The 16,923-nt window shown below is 41.8% G+C and overlaps 2 long non-coding RNA genes across 2 annotated transcripts; one reads left to right on the top strand and one right to left on the bottom strand.

The window, feature by feature from the left end:
- Window positions 1-2,928: 2,928 nt before the first annotated feature.
- Window positions 2,929-14,666, top strand: LOC106823638 (uncharacterized). Its single transcript, XR_011502748.1, has 3 exons — window positions 2,929-3,445; window positions 12,341-12,523; window positions 13,349-14,666. It is a non-coding gene; the product is annotated as an uncharacterized lncRNA (long non-coding RNA).
- LOC139045081 (uncharacterized) lies at window positions 4,394-16,155 on the bottom strand. Its single transcript, XR_011502749.1, has 3 exons — window positions 16,076-16,155; window positions 14,707-14,901; window positions 4,394-11,914 (listed from the first exon to the last, which is right to left on the bottom strand). It is a non-coding gene; the product is annotated as an uncharacterized lncRNA (long non-coding RNA).
- Window positions 16,156-16,923: the final 768 nt, after the last annotated feature.

The following is a 16,923-nucleotide window of genomic DNA, read 5'->3' as shown; positions in this document are numbered from 1 at the left end:
AGAGAAAATGAATAAAACCAAAATTGGTTCGTCAAAAACAGTAAGACAGAACTCTGATAAGATTTTTTAAAAAAGAAAGGAAAATGTAAACAAAGAAGAAGCAACTAGAGAAAGTAGAAAAGGAGAAATAACTGAAAACAAAAATGAGATTTAAATTGTAAACTAATGTTTTTCTTTTTTTTTTTTTTTGGAGGAAGATTAGCCCTGAGCTAACTGCTGCCAATCCTCCTCTTTTTGCGGGAAAGACTGGCCCTGAGCTAACATCTGTGCCGATATTCCTCCACTTTACACGTGGGATGCCTACTACAGCATGGCTTGCCAAGCGGTGCCATGTCCGCACCCAGGATCCGAACCGGCGAACCCCGGGCCGCCGAGAAGCAGCACATGCGCACTTAACCGCTGCGCCACCAGGCCGGCCCCTGTAAAATAATTTTATAGTAAATATGCACCAATATTTTAAAACCCACCAAAAAATGGATAAATTTCTGGAAAAATAAAAAGTTCTAATGTTGATGAAAGAAGAAAGAGAAAATTAGAATAGACCAATAAGCATTAAAGAAAATGAAATTGCAATTAAGCACTTCTCCCGAAAAAGCACAGGCCGAGACAGTTTGACAGGCGGGTTATGCCAAATTTTCAAAGGATGGATACTCTTATTACATACTCTGTGTTTCAAAAAATAGAAAATGAGCAAAGGCTGCCAAGTTGATTTATGAGGCTAGTGTAACTCTGAATCCAAAAACTGGATAAGGACATTATTTAAAAAGTCAGTTAGGCTGATATCATATATAACATATATTTTTATATCCAATATAAAATATTAGCTAACTGAATCCAACAGTGAATTTAAAAAAATAATAACTCAATGGAGAAACTTTAGAAGCATCCCCTTGAAGATTAATGGAAAATAAAAACCTGTCTACCCCCATGACTACCCGTTAAAATTATACTGGATGCTCGGCAGTGCTATGAGAAAATGCAATAAGCGATATGGGGATTGGAAGTAAAGAGATCAGCTGTCATTTTGTGAAAAACAATATGATTAACGTAGAAAAATCAACAGAATCAACAAACCAGTGCAACTGTCTGGATGTACCGTATCTTATTCAATCAGTTCCCTGTTAACAGGCACTGGAACTGATCTTTTGCTGTTAAAAATCGTGCCATGATGAATAACCCTGTGCGTGAGTTGTTACATATTTGTGGGGGTCAGTCTTCAGGGTAAATTCCCAGAAGTGGTATTGCTAAATCAAAGTGTAGATGCATATGGAAGTTTGTTAGCCAAATTCACTCCAAGTGGTTGCACCATTTTATGTCCCAACCAACAATATGTGAGTGCCTGTTTCTTCACAGCCTCGTTAACAAAGTGCATTGTCAAACATTTGGATTTTTGTAAATCTGATAGGTGTAAGGTGTTATTAGTATCTTATTGTAGTTTTCATTTACATTTCTCTATAGTGTAGGTTGAGTGAGGTTGAAAATCTTTTTGTATGTTTAAAACCATTTGCTGGGTCCCGCCAGGTGGTGCAGTGGTTAAGTTCACATGTTCCGCTTCGGTGGCCCAGAGTTTGCTGGTTCAAATCCCTGGTGTGGACCTATGCACTGCTTGTCAAGCCATGCTGTGGCAGGAGTCCCACATATAAAGTAGAGGAGATGAGAATGGATGTTAGCTCAGGGCCAGTCTTCCTCAGCAAAAAGAGGAGGATTGGCAGCAGATGTTAGTTCAGGGCTAATCTTCCTAAAAAAAAAAAAACACACCCGTTTGCCTGTGTTTTTCTGGTCTCTTTTTACCTATTTTTCTATTGAGTTTTTGCTTGTCTCAGTTTTTGAAAAGTAGCTTTGTTTTTTTGTAGTTAAAAAGAGGGAAACAATCTGAATGTCCACAAATTTGGGGATGGGTTAATTATTCTATATGCATACTATGCGATACTATACAGCTATAAAGATTAAAGTTGGTAGGCTATGATTCTATGGAAAGATCCCCACCTATACTGTTCAATAAAAAAGCAATGTTTAGAATAATTTAAATACCATGATCCCATCTCAGAAAAAAATAAGGTCATACATAAGGCTGTATGTAAGAAACTGTTATATTTTCCACTGGGAAGTTGCCAAGGGTTGAAGATGAAGAGAAAGGTTTTATTTTTCATTTTATATTGCACAGTGAGTTTGAACAGCAAATCTCAATCAACAAACTCAGTCCATAGTGTGCATAAGGTGCAAGAAACTCTTTTCAGATTCCGAGCCCCATCCCTCTGGCAAATGGGAAATTCAACCGCAGTTGTCATGGGCCCTCCTCCCTTCACCCACAGAGCGAAGGCCCTGCAGTCTAACACAGCGGCCACGTGTCTTTCAACGACTGAAATAAAGACCACCACAGGTAGAGGGAATACAAAGCTGAGTGTATTCACTTGCCAGGCAGGGGAACACACACTGGAGAAGAAACTCACTGAGTAGTTCTCCGAGAAAAAAATCAAAGGGTTTTTTTAAGGACCAAAAAAGTGGTTGTGCTAAGCGTTGGATACCAGCACCCTGGAGAGAACCAAAGGAGCCTACAGACCTGTGTAGAGGTGGCTGAAGCAAGTCCTGTCATCGGTTGGTCACTTAGGTCCTGCAAGGGGCTGGAGTACGGGGGTCACTCAAAGTTCACGGTCCTTCCTCAGCGTTAACTGATCGGCCCCACGCCATGGAATACAAGGTTCAGTTTGTACATCCCTGGGCAAACGCTGCTGCCCGTGGAAAGTGTTCTACCATCCCCTCTCTTAGCCCTCCCTTTCCCACAGCGTCACGGTGACCGCAGAGAGCACAGGCAGTTTCCCAGATTTCAGGTCTACGCTGCTATCTTTGATTCACATGACAGTCTCACACGATTTCTATGTGTTTATTTAGGTCTCTTTGGTTTCTTTTGTTGTAGAATCTTCTAGCCTGTGAACCAACAGAATAGTGGTGGTGCAGCACCGCTTAAGACCGTGCTAAAAATGCACTTGACGCAGCTGCAGGGAGAACACAGCCAACGTCGCAGAACGTCCCCTAACAGCCTCCTGTCTGGTGCTCAGCTGTAAACTTCCCATTGGTTGGCTGTTCCCACCTGGGACGACCACTTGACTTGTTCTTGACTTTTATGAAGGAACCACTGTCTCCCCCGAAGCATCTACTCAAACGCAAAAGGAGGTATTAGGCAGGGCTCAAACGCTGCTGTGTCTTGTCAGCGTTAACTACAGTGCGTCTGTTTCCAGCACCGTGGCAGCAACTAGGACAAGGCTTTCTTGCTGAACCTGTATAGTGACACAGTCCACACAGCTTCACTTGCTGTCATTGCCTTTGTTAGGGACAGTTTCAAAGGCAGCATTCCAAATCAGAGATCCTAAGCCAGAGGACGAACGCACACACGGAGTACTGGAACCATGATCTCAGGCCAGGTCATTGAGACGCCACCATCGGAGAGGTAGGAATGCTCCTTAAGGGTGGAGGAACCTTTCCCAGGTGACACACCCCTTCCTCTCTCTGAGTCCCAACTTTTGTAGTGATAACGCTGTCGCACAAATACGGGAAGCCATGACAGGTGTACCCTGTAATTTGGGTAAATTGTCTAAGTATCCTTCTCAAGTGTCTGAGAGGCGTTATGACCAAATACGCCTTAGATTACAATACAGGAGAGCAGAGAGATTTTCCTTGATGGATCAGTTGAGAGAAAGAGTGTTAGTAGTCATTTCCTGTGTCGTGGCACGATCAGCGATATTTTAACTGGCTTCACAGAAAACTTATCATCCTGGATGGCGTAATTTTTACTGATGAGGTTGTTAATTGTGAGCTCGTCAGAAGCAAAATTTAATTTCCACGGATGAATCTTATCATAACTGGAGCTGGTGGGATTTTTAGCAGAAAACTTCAATAGAAGGGACCTCCTGGTATCCAGGGAAGGGGCACAAACTCAGTTAGTTACATATCCTAAGGCTCCTCCAGCCTTACTGAGTCCAACAGTGTTATCTATACAAAGTCTATCCCAGAATTAGGAGAATTGGGATGGTCATTTAAAAAACAAAATGTTTTGTAATTTAAAGTAGTTAACAAAAGAAAATGTAAATCAGTAGGCCTATTTATAGGTACTGAACTTGATCCAAAGAGCTTGGGTTCAGCAGTCACTTCCACCTCGACCTCTGCTCTGGAGGAGGAATGTGCTGGCAGTCCTGACTCAGCTGTTCGATGCAGCCTGACAACCATGTCTGCGCTGATGTTTGTCCTGCCACGGTTCAACTTATCATTTCATTCCCTATAGGGTCCATAATCAAGATTCCCTGGTGTGTCCTTTCAGACTTTATGATATTTCTTCCAGGAAACTCAACCTCTGATCTGGCACTTCTAGAAAGGACCTGTAGGCAAATGTAAGCAGAAAAATTACAAACCAGCCTGTGGTTGATATGACTAAATTGCTCTGGTTAATTTTTATAATCAGCATACAGAATGGAGGGAAGTAGAATCCTCTATTAAGATATAATACTTATGATTTATTCACTGTATAAGGGTCTGGGAGCATGGTTTTTCTGAACCTGAAAAGTATATAACCACTGAAACACACTTATATAAATAACAAGTTACTTATATGTAATTCAACTAGAAAGACTGAAGTTTTCTTTTGACATTTTCAGGTTTTAATATTTTGGTTTGGTAAACAAAATCACTCTCGTATGAGTTTTCAGTTTTTTAAACCTGTGCTATCTAATATAATAGCCGCTAGCCACATGTAGCTATTTAAAATTAAATTATTTAAAATCAGATAAAATTAAAAATTCAGTTCCTCAGACATACTAGTCACATTTCAAGTGCTCAACAACTACACGTGGCTGGTAGTTATAGTATTGGACAGTGCAGATCTGGGACATTTCCACTGTCTCAGAAAGCTCTATTGGACAGTGCTAATCTAGAGAATGCCATATGAATCTGGTTGTATTCATTGCCTCTCCTTTGTAAGATGAAGAACCAAATCTTGTGTTTCTCCATGGCTGCCCAGGAAACCCCAAAGATGTTTTAGCTGTAAAAGACATCTTAACAGTTTCATGATTGCAAATTTGGGAAAGAGCAATATTAAAAAGAGTCATCAGGATAGATTGGTCACAAAAACAAGATGTTGTTGTCTTGGAACAGTTGCTGTCTTGGCTGTGTCATTAAACAGAGTAACAATAAAATATTTAAAATAAAGAGAAGTTAAAATAATAATCATTAAATTTATTAGTCATTCTTTTTTTTGGATGAGGAAGATTGGCCCTGAGCCAGCAGCTGTGCCAGTCTTCCTCTATTTTGTATGTGGGACACTGCCACAGCGTGACTTGATGAGTGATGTGTAAGTCCACAGCTGGGATCCGAACCCACAAACCCTGGGCCCCCAAAGCAGAGGGAAAGGACTTAATCACTACACTACCGGGCTGGCCTCTATTAGTTATTCTTGAAGTGAAGATTCCTTGTTGCTTCTTGAAACAACCCAGGAGCATGGTAAAATGTGACATGAAAGCAAAGCAGTAGACATTTGAGAGTCAGAGTTTGCACTAGGTGAGGCAATGTAAAGTTCTCACCTTCTCAGAGTGTACAGCAGGCGAGAGTAACTCTTTATTTCCTCCTGTGGAGAGCAGACTACAGGCTAAGGTGAGAATTTTTCCTTAGCTGTCAGTCCTCTCCTTTCTATCACAGCTAAGCTTTTTACTTATTGATGGTATTATAGCACTGTATATATTTAAACATATACATATATAATATACAATGTCCAATAGCATTTATATTTGAAAATGTAAATTTAAATCTTAAATAACATTATAAAACAATGTATCTATGACATTATTTTACCATTTTGATTTGTTTTCTAAAGAATATGTTTGTGTATAGGCAAGCATATAAGTAAAAACTATTGGGTTAAAAAAACTACATTGTGATAATTCAGTAATTTTTTTCTCTCTGTTTTAGGAATTCTGATTTTCCTAGAAATTTTTTTCTATTAAAAATTAGTCATTACTTTCAAATATAAAAGTCAGCAAGAGTTTTTAGAAATTTAAGCATCCTTAAATAATCTGCAATCACTATTGATATTAAAATTATCATAAAAAATTACATTTTTAGAATTTCCATACTTTGATTACAGTACCTCTGCAGATTCACATAATTTGCAGCATGTCTGAAGTCCAAAATCAATTCTTTTCATGAAGATTTTGATTATATAATTCAATTTGGTTGAACACAAATGTTTACATTTTCACATTCTCAAACATTTATGAAAACAATGTTAGTTTAAAATGAATAAAAACAGTATAGGAAATATATAGAGTTCAGATTGATTATCCTTTCTGTGAGAAAATAAAGCAAATTTTGCATAGACTAGAACATTATGCTAACATCATTTTTATACTGTGATAAAATCAGGAGGGCGTCATAGAAAAGTAGTCTATTTCCTAAGGATTGCCTTTGACTAGAAATATTGTTTGAGGGTGAAACCGGCAAACAGCCATTGATGATTAAGCATCTAGGTACTCAAGTTTTTTCCTTTTTGCAGTTACTGATTACAGGTTTTAGCTGTGTAGCCCACCCATTGTTAACTGTGCTGCTTAGGCAATCTGCTACCTGACTCCCACCAGGCTCCTACAGATAACATCTCCCTGGAGCCTGGGTCACCATGGTAATGGGTGTGTGAGCTGTTTTTCAGGAATTAGAACTCCTTGTCCACTTCAGGCCAGTTGAGGCCACCAGCCCCTCAACTGGGCCCACACAGATGTCTGATAGGCGACCTTTTGACATCAAGAAGCTAAAAACTCCACCCTCTGATCATGCTAACACCACCATTTTGTGAACATGGGTCCTATGAAGAGGCATGGAGTCTGACTATGCTTGCGCAGATCATGGATTACCTCACCTCTCCTCACCTCCAATCACCTCTCTCCACATTTCAGACCACCTTGCCCCCATCCCATAAATATCCCTGAGTCCCTGTTTTTGGGGAAGCCAATTTGGGGCTCATGCTCTGGCTTCCTCACATGGCTGCCTTGGAAGTAAACTCTCTCTCTGCTGCGATGTCATCGTCTTGGTGTTTGGCTTTCTGGGCAGCGGGCAAAAACGAACCTGGTTCAGTAACAAATGGCGAGCCAGCCAGGAGCTAAGTGCAGATGGACCTTTTTGCCCGAGATTCGTGAGCCCCTTTCCAGTATGGAGGACCTGTGGGTGCGTCCAGCAGCTGCCGGGTGCATTTCTCCTGGGACTGTACTGGGACTCTTTCCTGGCTTGGCGCTGCCGACTGCTTGGTGCATAGTTTCACTTTCAGTAGAGAGACAGCTTCTTGGTTTGGAAGATGTCTTTTTGGTGAGTAACTTGGGTACAAGTGATCGCATTCTTATTCCGCCTTCGTTTAAGTCTGACTTCCGAAAGGAAGCCTTGGTTTGGCAGGGGACGCCCTCCGGGACTTCCAACAAAGGAAGCCTTGGTCTGACCTTCATTGTGAGGGTCTTGGTTTCGAGGATGCTCAATAATAAGTAAGAACTAGGGGATCCACTCACAGAAGTGCTCTTGTCTTGGCTTGGTTTGGTTTGTTTTGAGATCTGGTTCTAGCTGCTGCATAAATATACTTTGACCGGCCGGGTCTAAATTCTGAAACAATGGGGAATGCTAATTCCATTCCTACCTGCAGCCCCCTAGGCTGCATTCTTCAGAATTGGACAACTTTCAATTACAAGTCCATGAAGAAGAAAAAGATGGTATTTTTCTGTAACACCACATGGCCACAGTCAGAGAGTTCTCTGGTCTTAATAACTTAATCAAATTTGGAATCTCAGCTTCCACTCGTGGTGTTACTGATGCTAATGGAAGCTCCACACCCCACCCTAACCCCACCTCTGCCTGGTGTTGAAGCGTCCATGTTCCACCCCGGGAGCTCTCCTCTGGTTTTTGGGCACCTGGAGTGATTCCAGGTTGGCCCCTTGGTCAATCGTTGACTGACAATCTGGAACCCGGTTTTCTCTCCTGTCAAGAGCTTATTGAGGATTTTAGGCACCTACTAAGTCAGTTGTGGGGACGGGAGACCGGTAATTTATTCTGTAAACTGTCTTGCCCAGGAACTGTTGTTTGTGTGACCTTATCTTGATGACTCTTGGGAAGAGGCTGGGAGGGTGAGGCCTGATCACCTCTTTCCCTTCTTTGTCTGTCTCGTTCATCACCTCCTCTGTTGTCATCAGCTAGGGGTTCAGTTCAGGCTGGACCTGAGCAGAACCTAGACCTTCTGTAAAGTCAAAACTTGGAAAACTTTCTGCTAGGGACTTAACTCTCAACCCTGGCACTGGGAGCCCACCCCGGCCAGCTCCAAGCCTTTGCCTCTTGCCTCCCTGGCTTGCCTTGTGCTGAATGGGACTTGACTAAATCTTATAACTATATTGACGCCTGTGGTCAGGCTCTGCACCCTTCTCCGGCCCACTGTCAGTCAGACACTTACTGTCAGTCAGCCTTAGCACCATGCGGATGCCCCAAGCATCTGTGGAGTCTCACCCCTCGGGTGCATTTTAATTAATTGGAAATGCTTTCAACTTTGGATAGGTTATGCCCCAGAAACTCCATCTTGGAGAAAACGTGAGTGGTTTCTCTGTGCCTTTATGCTGTATTTGGACAGGTAGATCAACCCATAGTGTCATTTGAGTCACAACCCAATTTCTGAGAAATCAAGAGCAACTGTCCTAGGAAAATCCTTGTAAGACTGGAAATGCAGCTCTAGAGGCAGTTCCACCCATTTCCCCTATCTCAGAGAGCTTGCAAATCCTCTGGGGACTATCTAGCCCATCACTAATTTCTAAGACTGAATAATAAAAGGGGGAAAAGGCCAAAAAAATGGCCAGAAGAGCACCTTTGCCAAAAATCTAGCATCTTGAGTGTCTTCTCCACAAATATTAGTAAAAAGGCTTAAAACAAAATTTGGATTCATACCTAGGGAGCTTTGTATTACTGTACCTGATTCATGGCAGTAATGTTTAAAACAATAGCTGTGGAGATTCTGTGTATGTGTGTCTATATGTATGTCAGATGTGTGTGATATTTTTACCTCCAGATGGTATGGCCAAAACTGAGAACTCTGTTTAATTGGCTTAAAGTAAGCGCTCACCTAAATTATTTATAAATGGAAAAGAAATTAATCCAAATGTTTTTTAAGTTAACATGCTATAAAATTAATCTTTGGTAAATGAAAGCTCATTTAAATTTGTTGGTTTGATTAGAATGGACATGCCCTCAGAGTCAGCACTGGACGTGATGCAGACACGCAGCCTTTATTCTACATTTACTGGTCGAATAAGCTGATGCAATCTCTGTCACCAAACTGGTTAGCAGAAATAATTTTAAATGATGGCTAATTGTGTCTAATGTTTCATGAAGTTTTATAGGCAATCTAAATAATTATTGGGAATGAGTAAACTAAATGTGGAAAAGATAAAAGTGTTGGGTGAGCTTTTAAAAATAATTATGTCTTATGACATGTATATTTAAAATAACTTCCAAAATCTTTCTGGTAACTTGAAACTCTGAGGTGTTGCTAGATAAAATTGAGTGATAAAAAACTCACTGAATACCTCAGTCATTTTTCAAATGAGATAAAATACTGAAACATTATCATTAGACATGTCTAGGTTTATCTATGTTTGGCTTCTTATTGCAAAGAAACTAAAATGTGTTTGGGTCTAATAGTAAACATGTCTTGTATTTTATTAAGATTGTACCATGAAGTAGCATGTTCCTAGAAATTATAAAACATATTTATATTGGGGGCTGGCCCAGTGCTGCAGCAGTTAAGTTCACACGTTCCTCTTCTTGGTGGCCCGGGGTTCGCCGGTTCGGATCCCAGGTGTGGACATGGCACCACTTGTCGCACCATGCTGTGCTACGCGTCCCACATATAAAGTAGAGGAAGATGGGCACGATGTTAGCTCAGGGCTAATCTTCCTCAAAAAAAAAAGTATAAATTTGCCAAGCCACAGTATGCTAATGTAAAGGACAGTTCATAATTGCTTAGTTTTTAGTAGGATCTGTATGGGTTAAAAATTCTAATTAATATATGTAATTAAAGCTCCTAAAAATTAATAAGGCAAACAACTCTGTATACAAGGAAATTAAAATGTATGTTTTCAGTAAAGAAGCTATAAAGAATGGAAGTATTTTTGTTTGTTAGGTTAAGAAAGATAAATTTGTCCTCAAGTACTAGAAGGGAAGAAAGGAAGCATGGGACAAATTCTGAATGTAAAAAGAAAGTTATAGAAGGTTTGTGAAAGAGAAATTCTGAAGGGAGTTTTATGCCTGGTCAAGTTGGCTAAGATGAAAGTAAATCCAATTAAGTAAATGAGTTTTAATGAAAAAACAATAAGCTGGTACAAAAATTAAAATTTTGTTTTCTCTCTCTAAAGGATAATTTTCTTGAACTTTTGGTCTGCTCTTGATAAAGAGGTTATAAAAGGCTCTTTCTTTATTTTTGATAAGTCTACCTAAAAGACAGAAAATCTATGTTTTGTTACAATAATTCCCTCTGTTCAGAAAGACTGGAGTCTCTATTCAGATATTTTGACTGTTTTAGCTGTTTGCCCTTGACTGGTTCTGTTGTCACTTTGAATGGATGACTGAGCATGGTTTCCGATCTGAACAAGTGTTTTAAAACCTTTTGATGTTTTTGACAAGCTCTCCCCACCACCAAAATATTCAAATCCTGAATACTTTCATTTGGCTTGGAAGAAGGAAGAGAATTTCTCTGAGGATTTTCAGAGGGCCCCTGAGACTTCTCAAGGAAATTTCCTCCTGCTTCCTAGAAGGAGGAAGACACTAAGCTAATTAGGCTTATTTGGTATGTTAAATTACATGGGAAACATTGTCAAATAAGTGATGATAAACTTTCTAGGGTGGTATTATGTGAGTCAATGTTATTGATATAAATGTTTTAAAAATTATATAACATTCCTAAAATTCTGATTGGTCCTGGTTGTCAGCCACAATTCTGGTTATTATTTTAAAGTATTATATGTCACAAAACTAACCAAATTTCTTTGTCAGTTGCCATTTTGGGATCTTGTTGTTTACAGACAGTTATTGTTTTACTCTGATGCTTTCGCAAAATGTTTCATCTTCAGAGAAATTCATGGAAAGGACTCTGACACTCTAGAATAAGGTTCCTTTTTTTTTTTTAAAGATTTTTATTTTTTCCTTTTTCTCCCCAAAGCGCCCCTCCGGTACGTAGTTGTATATTCTTCGTTGTGGGTCCTTCTAGTTGTGGCATGTGGGACGCTGCCTCAGCGTGGTTTGATGAGAAGTGCCATGTCCGTGCCCAGGATTCGAACCAACGAAACACTGGGTCGCCTGCAGCGGAGTGCATGAACTTAACCACTCAGCCACGGGGCCAGCCCCAAACAGGTTAAGATTTCTTTGCAGTGCTTTCTTTTTTTTTTTTTTTTTGAGGAAGATCAGCCCTGAGCTAACATCTGCTGCCAATCCTCCTCTTTTTGCTGAGGAAGACTGGCTCTGAGCTAACATCCATGCCCACTTCCTCTACTTTCTATGTGGGATGCCTGCCACAGCATGGCTTGACAAGCGGTGCCATGTCCACAATGGGGATCCGAACTGGTGAACCCAGGGCCGCCAAAGCAGAATGTGTGCACTTAACTGCTGCACCACTGGGCCAGCTAGAATAAGGTTTCTTTTTTTTTTTTTAAAGATTTTATTTTTTCCTTTTTCTCCCCAAAGCCCCCCAGTACATAGTTGTATATTCTTCGTTGTGGGTCCTTCTAGTTGTAGCATCTGGGACGCCGCCTCAGCGTGGCCCGACGAGCAGCGCCATGTCCGCGCCCAGGATTCGAACCAACGAAACACTGGGCCGCCTGCAGCGGAGCGCACAGACTCAACCACTCAGCCACGGGGCCAGCCCCTAGAATAAGGTTTCTAATAAACTTTCAGATCGTAAAACTGAACTGGGTAAGAAATTACAGAACTCTAACAGAGAAACTCATGACCTCATACAACTGCTAACAGAAGATTAAGAGCAAGAATTGATTACACAGGACTGAATGAACTGATGAGGATGATCATGATTTATAGGACTTTTCATTTGAGATATTGCTGATTTTTTGATGTTCTGTTTCCAGATTTAAGGAAGTCTTTTCTCTTTTTCTCTCATGCTAACTATGACATATCAATTTGATAAATTATACCTTTGTAAGCAGATTTGAAACGCTTATTTTTCTCCCTGCCTGATCCCTCCAGGATTTGGAAACTCTTAATGAGTGAGTATCGTTTTCATGGCAATGTAGTTATTTGCCATAAGTTCAATAAGAGTCTGTTCTCCTTATAACAGGACACAATTGGAAACATTGGTTATCTTACGAAGGCTTTGACTGGAATGTCATATTTGAGAGAAACTGGCATAGACTCAGATATGACCAGACAGCCTTGAAGAAACAAGGGTTGGACTTTGTGGAACAAAGCCACTTGGAAATATTGGCCTGGTACCTTGTTTACAAGGATTCCAGGACCCCGGGTAAGTAAGGAAGGTCACTTATCTGGCAGGCGCCTGGAACTCGAAATATATTGGAGGTCCTCAAGAAGAGAGGAATCCACCCAAATCTGTAGGTATTGCAGGCAAAATCTGATGACAAGTCTTTGGCTTGGTTTTCTTGGCCTCGAGAGGCCTTTAAAGTTCAACCTGAGATTCCTCAGAAAGAGTTCCAGCAAAGCAGATTTGAAAGAACCTATATAATCACTTGCTATTCTTACTGTACTTCTGTAAATAATTGAGGCAATTTTCTTGAAACTAAACTTATCTTGCAAACCAATTAGTCTTAATTTGGCTATCTTTGGTAAAAATGAGGGTGATTTCAGAGAGAAAAATTATGTTTCAATAAAAGCTATAGTACACATTCATGGATATTAGGTTCTAGTCCTGATAATTGTCTTTGAGGTTTTTATTTTATATCTGTTAACTGGACTGGATCCTGAATTCTTCTAGTCTCTTGAAATATCTGGCCACAAATCTCCAAATTAATGTTTTCAATTTTTTTCCCATTATTTTCATTTGGAATCATTGAGAACCGAACCTGCCCTTTTTCCTGAACCTTTGCAAACTGAAGCTGGACAAATTAATATAAACTTAAGAGAATTCACGTCTGTTGCTGTGTAAGACACTCAGTAAGATACCTGAAGACCTGATAACATCATCAGAGACATTTCAAACTGCAAAAGATGCTTTGATTCTGACGCCCAGAAATCTTTTGACTGTCTGCTGCCTGGACTCAAAAAGGTTTATAATTTGCTGGTTTATAATTTGCACCCACCATTAACCGTGTTTTTCTTTTTGTCTCTCTAGAAATACTTCTTATTAAATACCTGGTTACTTGCTAACACAATATGGGCTGAACTTTGGGAGCCCACCTGCATCACAAGGGACTGGTCCAATGAGATGGAACAACCTATGCTCCTCACCAACAGGATAACCCCTCAAGATTGAAGATGAACAAGAAAAGGGGGGATTGATACGGGTTAACACAAGGTTAACATAAGGGAAGCCATATTGTAAAGAAGAAACCATATTGTAACTTTGAATGACCTCTGATTAACTAACCCAGACATGCTCTGTAGATTTTATGGACCCTGTCAGCTGCTATAATTTGATAAGTTTGTTCTTTTGAGTTCCTTAGGAATGTGATGACCCCCAGGTAAAGAGTCTGTGCTGATGGCCATCATCATTGACAACTGAAAGATCAGGGTATAGGCCATTGCTCTGGTCTCTGATGCATCTCCAGTAAAACAAAAGACTATCAGAAACTGAGACCAGATGTCTTCCCCACCTGGAGAACAGATGGAGGCCCCACTGGGATTAGGTCTATTTTTCAGGGACTGTTAAAATTTGGGTTGTCTGTACTTCTTGTCCTTCTGGTAAGCCAGGAACATGAGAATATTTCCAAATGAGTGCTAAAAATGTCATTCCTTTAACCCAGATCTATGCCCCAATTGAGCAGGAAGTAGCTAGATCGGTCATCGCCCCAAATCCCTCACGAATGAGAAGTGACCAAACAATAGGGGGGATTGAAACCAGCAAACAGCCATTGATGATTAAGTATCTAGGTACTAAAGTTTTTTCCTCTTTGCAGTTACTGATTATAGCTTTTAGCTGTTGAACCCAGCCATTGGTAACTGTGCTGTTTAGGCAATCTGCTACCTGACTCCCACCAGGGTCCTATAGATAACATCTCCCTGGAGCCTGGGTCACCATGGTAATGGGTGTGTGAGCTGTTTTTCAGGAATTAGAACTCCTGGTCCACTTCAGGCCAGTTGAGGCCACCAACCTCTCAACGGGGCTCAAGCAGATGTCTGATAGGCAACCTTTCGACATCAAGAGGCTAAAAACTCCACCCTCTGATCATGCTAATACCGCCATTTTGTGAACATGGGTCCTATGAAGAGTCATGAAGTCTGACTACGCTTGTGCAGATCATGGATTACCTCACCTCTCCTCACCTCCAATCACCTCACTCCACATTTCAGACCACCTTGCCCCATCCCATAAATATCACTGAGTCCCTTTTTTTGGGGAAGCAAATTTGGGGCTCATGCTCCCACTTCCTCACTTGGCTGCCTTGGAAGTAAACCCTCTCTCTGCTGCGATGTTGTCATCTCACTGTTTGGCTTTCTCGGGGGGAGGAGTGGAGGGGGGCAAACACGAACCTGGTTCAGTAACAAGGGGCTGGCCTGGTGGCGCGTAGCTGTTAAGTTTGTGTGCTTTGCATTGGCGGCCCAAGGTTCACCATCCTGGATCTTGGTTGTGGAACTACGCACTGCTTATCAAACCATGCTGTGGCAGGCGTCCCACATATAAAGTAGAGGAAGATGGGAACAGATGTAAGCTCAGGGCCAATCTTCCTGAAAAAAAAGAAAGAAATATTGTTTGGAATTTTCCTCTTTTTACACTTAAATAACAACTATTAACACTTTCAACTGTAGAAAGCACTGAGCTATAACCTAATAACCTTCTATTTGTAACATAATAACCAAGGTCATTAACCCAAATCTTTGTTTCCCTTTAGAGCTGCTGTCTCAGCAGGAATGGTTTTCTTAAAAGACCCAAAACATTTAAAATATTGGAAATCAATTTTTTCTTTTGGAAATTCTTGAGGTTTTAAAAAAATTAATATAAGGACTCATAAGTTTCCATAAACCAATTAGCACAAGAGCTCCCAAAGAATTTAAGAAACCTTGTAATCTGATTCATGAAATTTCTCCCACCAAGTGTGAGAGCTGCCTGCCTGGCCTCAATGATCCCAGAGGGCACACTATCGACAGGCGGTGCAGCCCAGCCGGAAGGCTGCGTGCGTCACAGGCCTTAGGACGCCCCTCGAGGGAGGGGTGGAGAGTTCCGAGCACGGCAGCCCCCACTTTAACGCAGAACCCACAGAAGGGACGCCTTCTTCAGCCAGAGGACAGACTGAAAGCAAGCTCAGGAAATGACACTGATTGTCGCTTTTCTCCTGAAAAGCCACCAAGACTGAAAGCTCAGTTGACAAAACTTGAAAGTTAAAATAGTCTCACAGAGGCCTGCTGGGAATTAGAAAAAGTCACAAGATATGGTAACTGGGTCACCCTCAGTTAACAAGAATAAACCCAGGGATGCAGAGTGAGCGCAGTTCTGTCAGCACTGGGAGAATCACCCACAGGCTGGGGCCCCACAAGACCAAACCCGAGCACAAAAGGGCACCTTTCGGCTCAGAGTCCAGCAACACTGGCCTCAGCAAAGTGAGGTTCGTCAGGGTAATTTTGGTAGGACCTCCAGACACCAGAAAAGAAAATGAAGACCAGCAGAGGTGGAGGGTCACGAAGCTGAGTCTGTCAGCTTGCAAGAGAACCCCTGCCAGGGAAGAAACTGACTCAGAGTAGGACCCTGAGAACAAAATGTGTGTGTGTTGTCAGCTGTCAAGGACTAGAAAGACGGTCACGCTAGGCAAGCTCTGAAAACTAGCACTCTGGACAAACCAAGTAAGCCCACTAGTTTTCACAGGTGGCTAAGATCAGCAAAGAATTGCAAGTTAGGGTCTGCAACCTTGGCAAGCCACGTGCAAGTCCCCCAGCAGCAAGGGAGCAGAAGCTCCTTCCTACAGCTAAGCCGCAGTAGGAAAGGCTGTTGCAAAGAGTCCAGAGGGGCGGGGCTTTTCACTCGCTGCGTTATGACAGCCTCTCATTGGCCGAGCTTCCAGCCAGTCAACAAGAGGAAGTCTTTCTTCTTCCTGCTGGGCTCTGCTGTCCATGTAGGGCCTGAGAGCTCCCCCTCTTGGCCTCCTGACTCCAATTTAATGAGGTTTCTGTTTGTTAATTTGACAGTGAGGTCCTGCAAGGGCCTGGCATCCTGGGGTCAGGCAAAGTGCACCATCCTTTATCAGCTTTAACTGAGGAGCAATAGCGGTGAAACACAACCTTCAGTCTTGCTATCTCCTAGGCAAGTGCTGCTGCAAGGGGCACTTTTCCTTTTCACGTGAGTCCCCTTCTCCTCGTGGCCATCATTCACACAGATTACTAGGAATCACCCGGTCTGGGTAGGCGAGGTTCCTTTTAGCCCCCAGGCTATGCTGCTTCTGTGCCGTGTGACACTTGGAGGGGAGAGGGGGCGCCTAGATTCAGGCAGCCATTTTCCTCGGAGCCTGGCCCCTCCCCAGGGTCCAGCCCTGCTGCTCAGGGAGCCCTAGGTCTCGCTGCTACACACACATACACACACAATTATTTCTTCTTAATCTGGGGGAAATCCCTTCCACTGTCTTCCTATTTCCTTCATGAGACCCCTCTCCCCTCACTGAAATACTTCTGCCTCAATATCTTTAGGGCCTTTTGAGGGTGAGGGTGAAATATCCCAGAAAGAGGACAATCTTGCTGACAAATTCTATCTCCATCTTGGCT

The sequence above is a fragment of the Equus asinus genome, chromosome 4, assembly GCF_041296235.1.
Source record: "Equus asinus isolate D_3611 breed Donkey chromosome 4, EquAss-T2T_v2, whole genome shotgun sequence".
NCBI lineage: Eukaryota > Metazoa > Chordata > Mammalia > Perissodactyla > Equidae > Equus > Equus asinus.
Note: the sequence above shows the minus strand (reverse complement) of the source record. Positions and strands in the feature narration are given on the sequence as shown.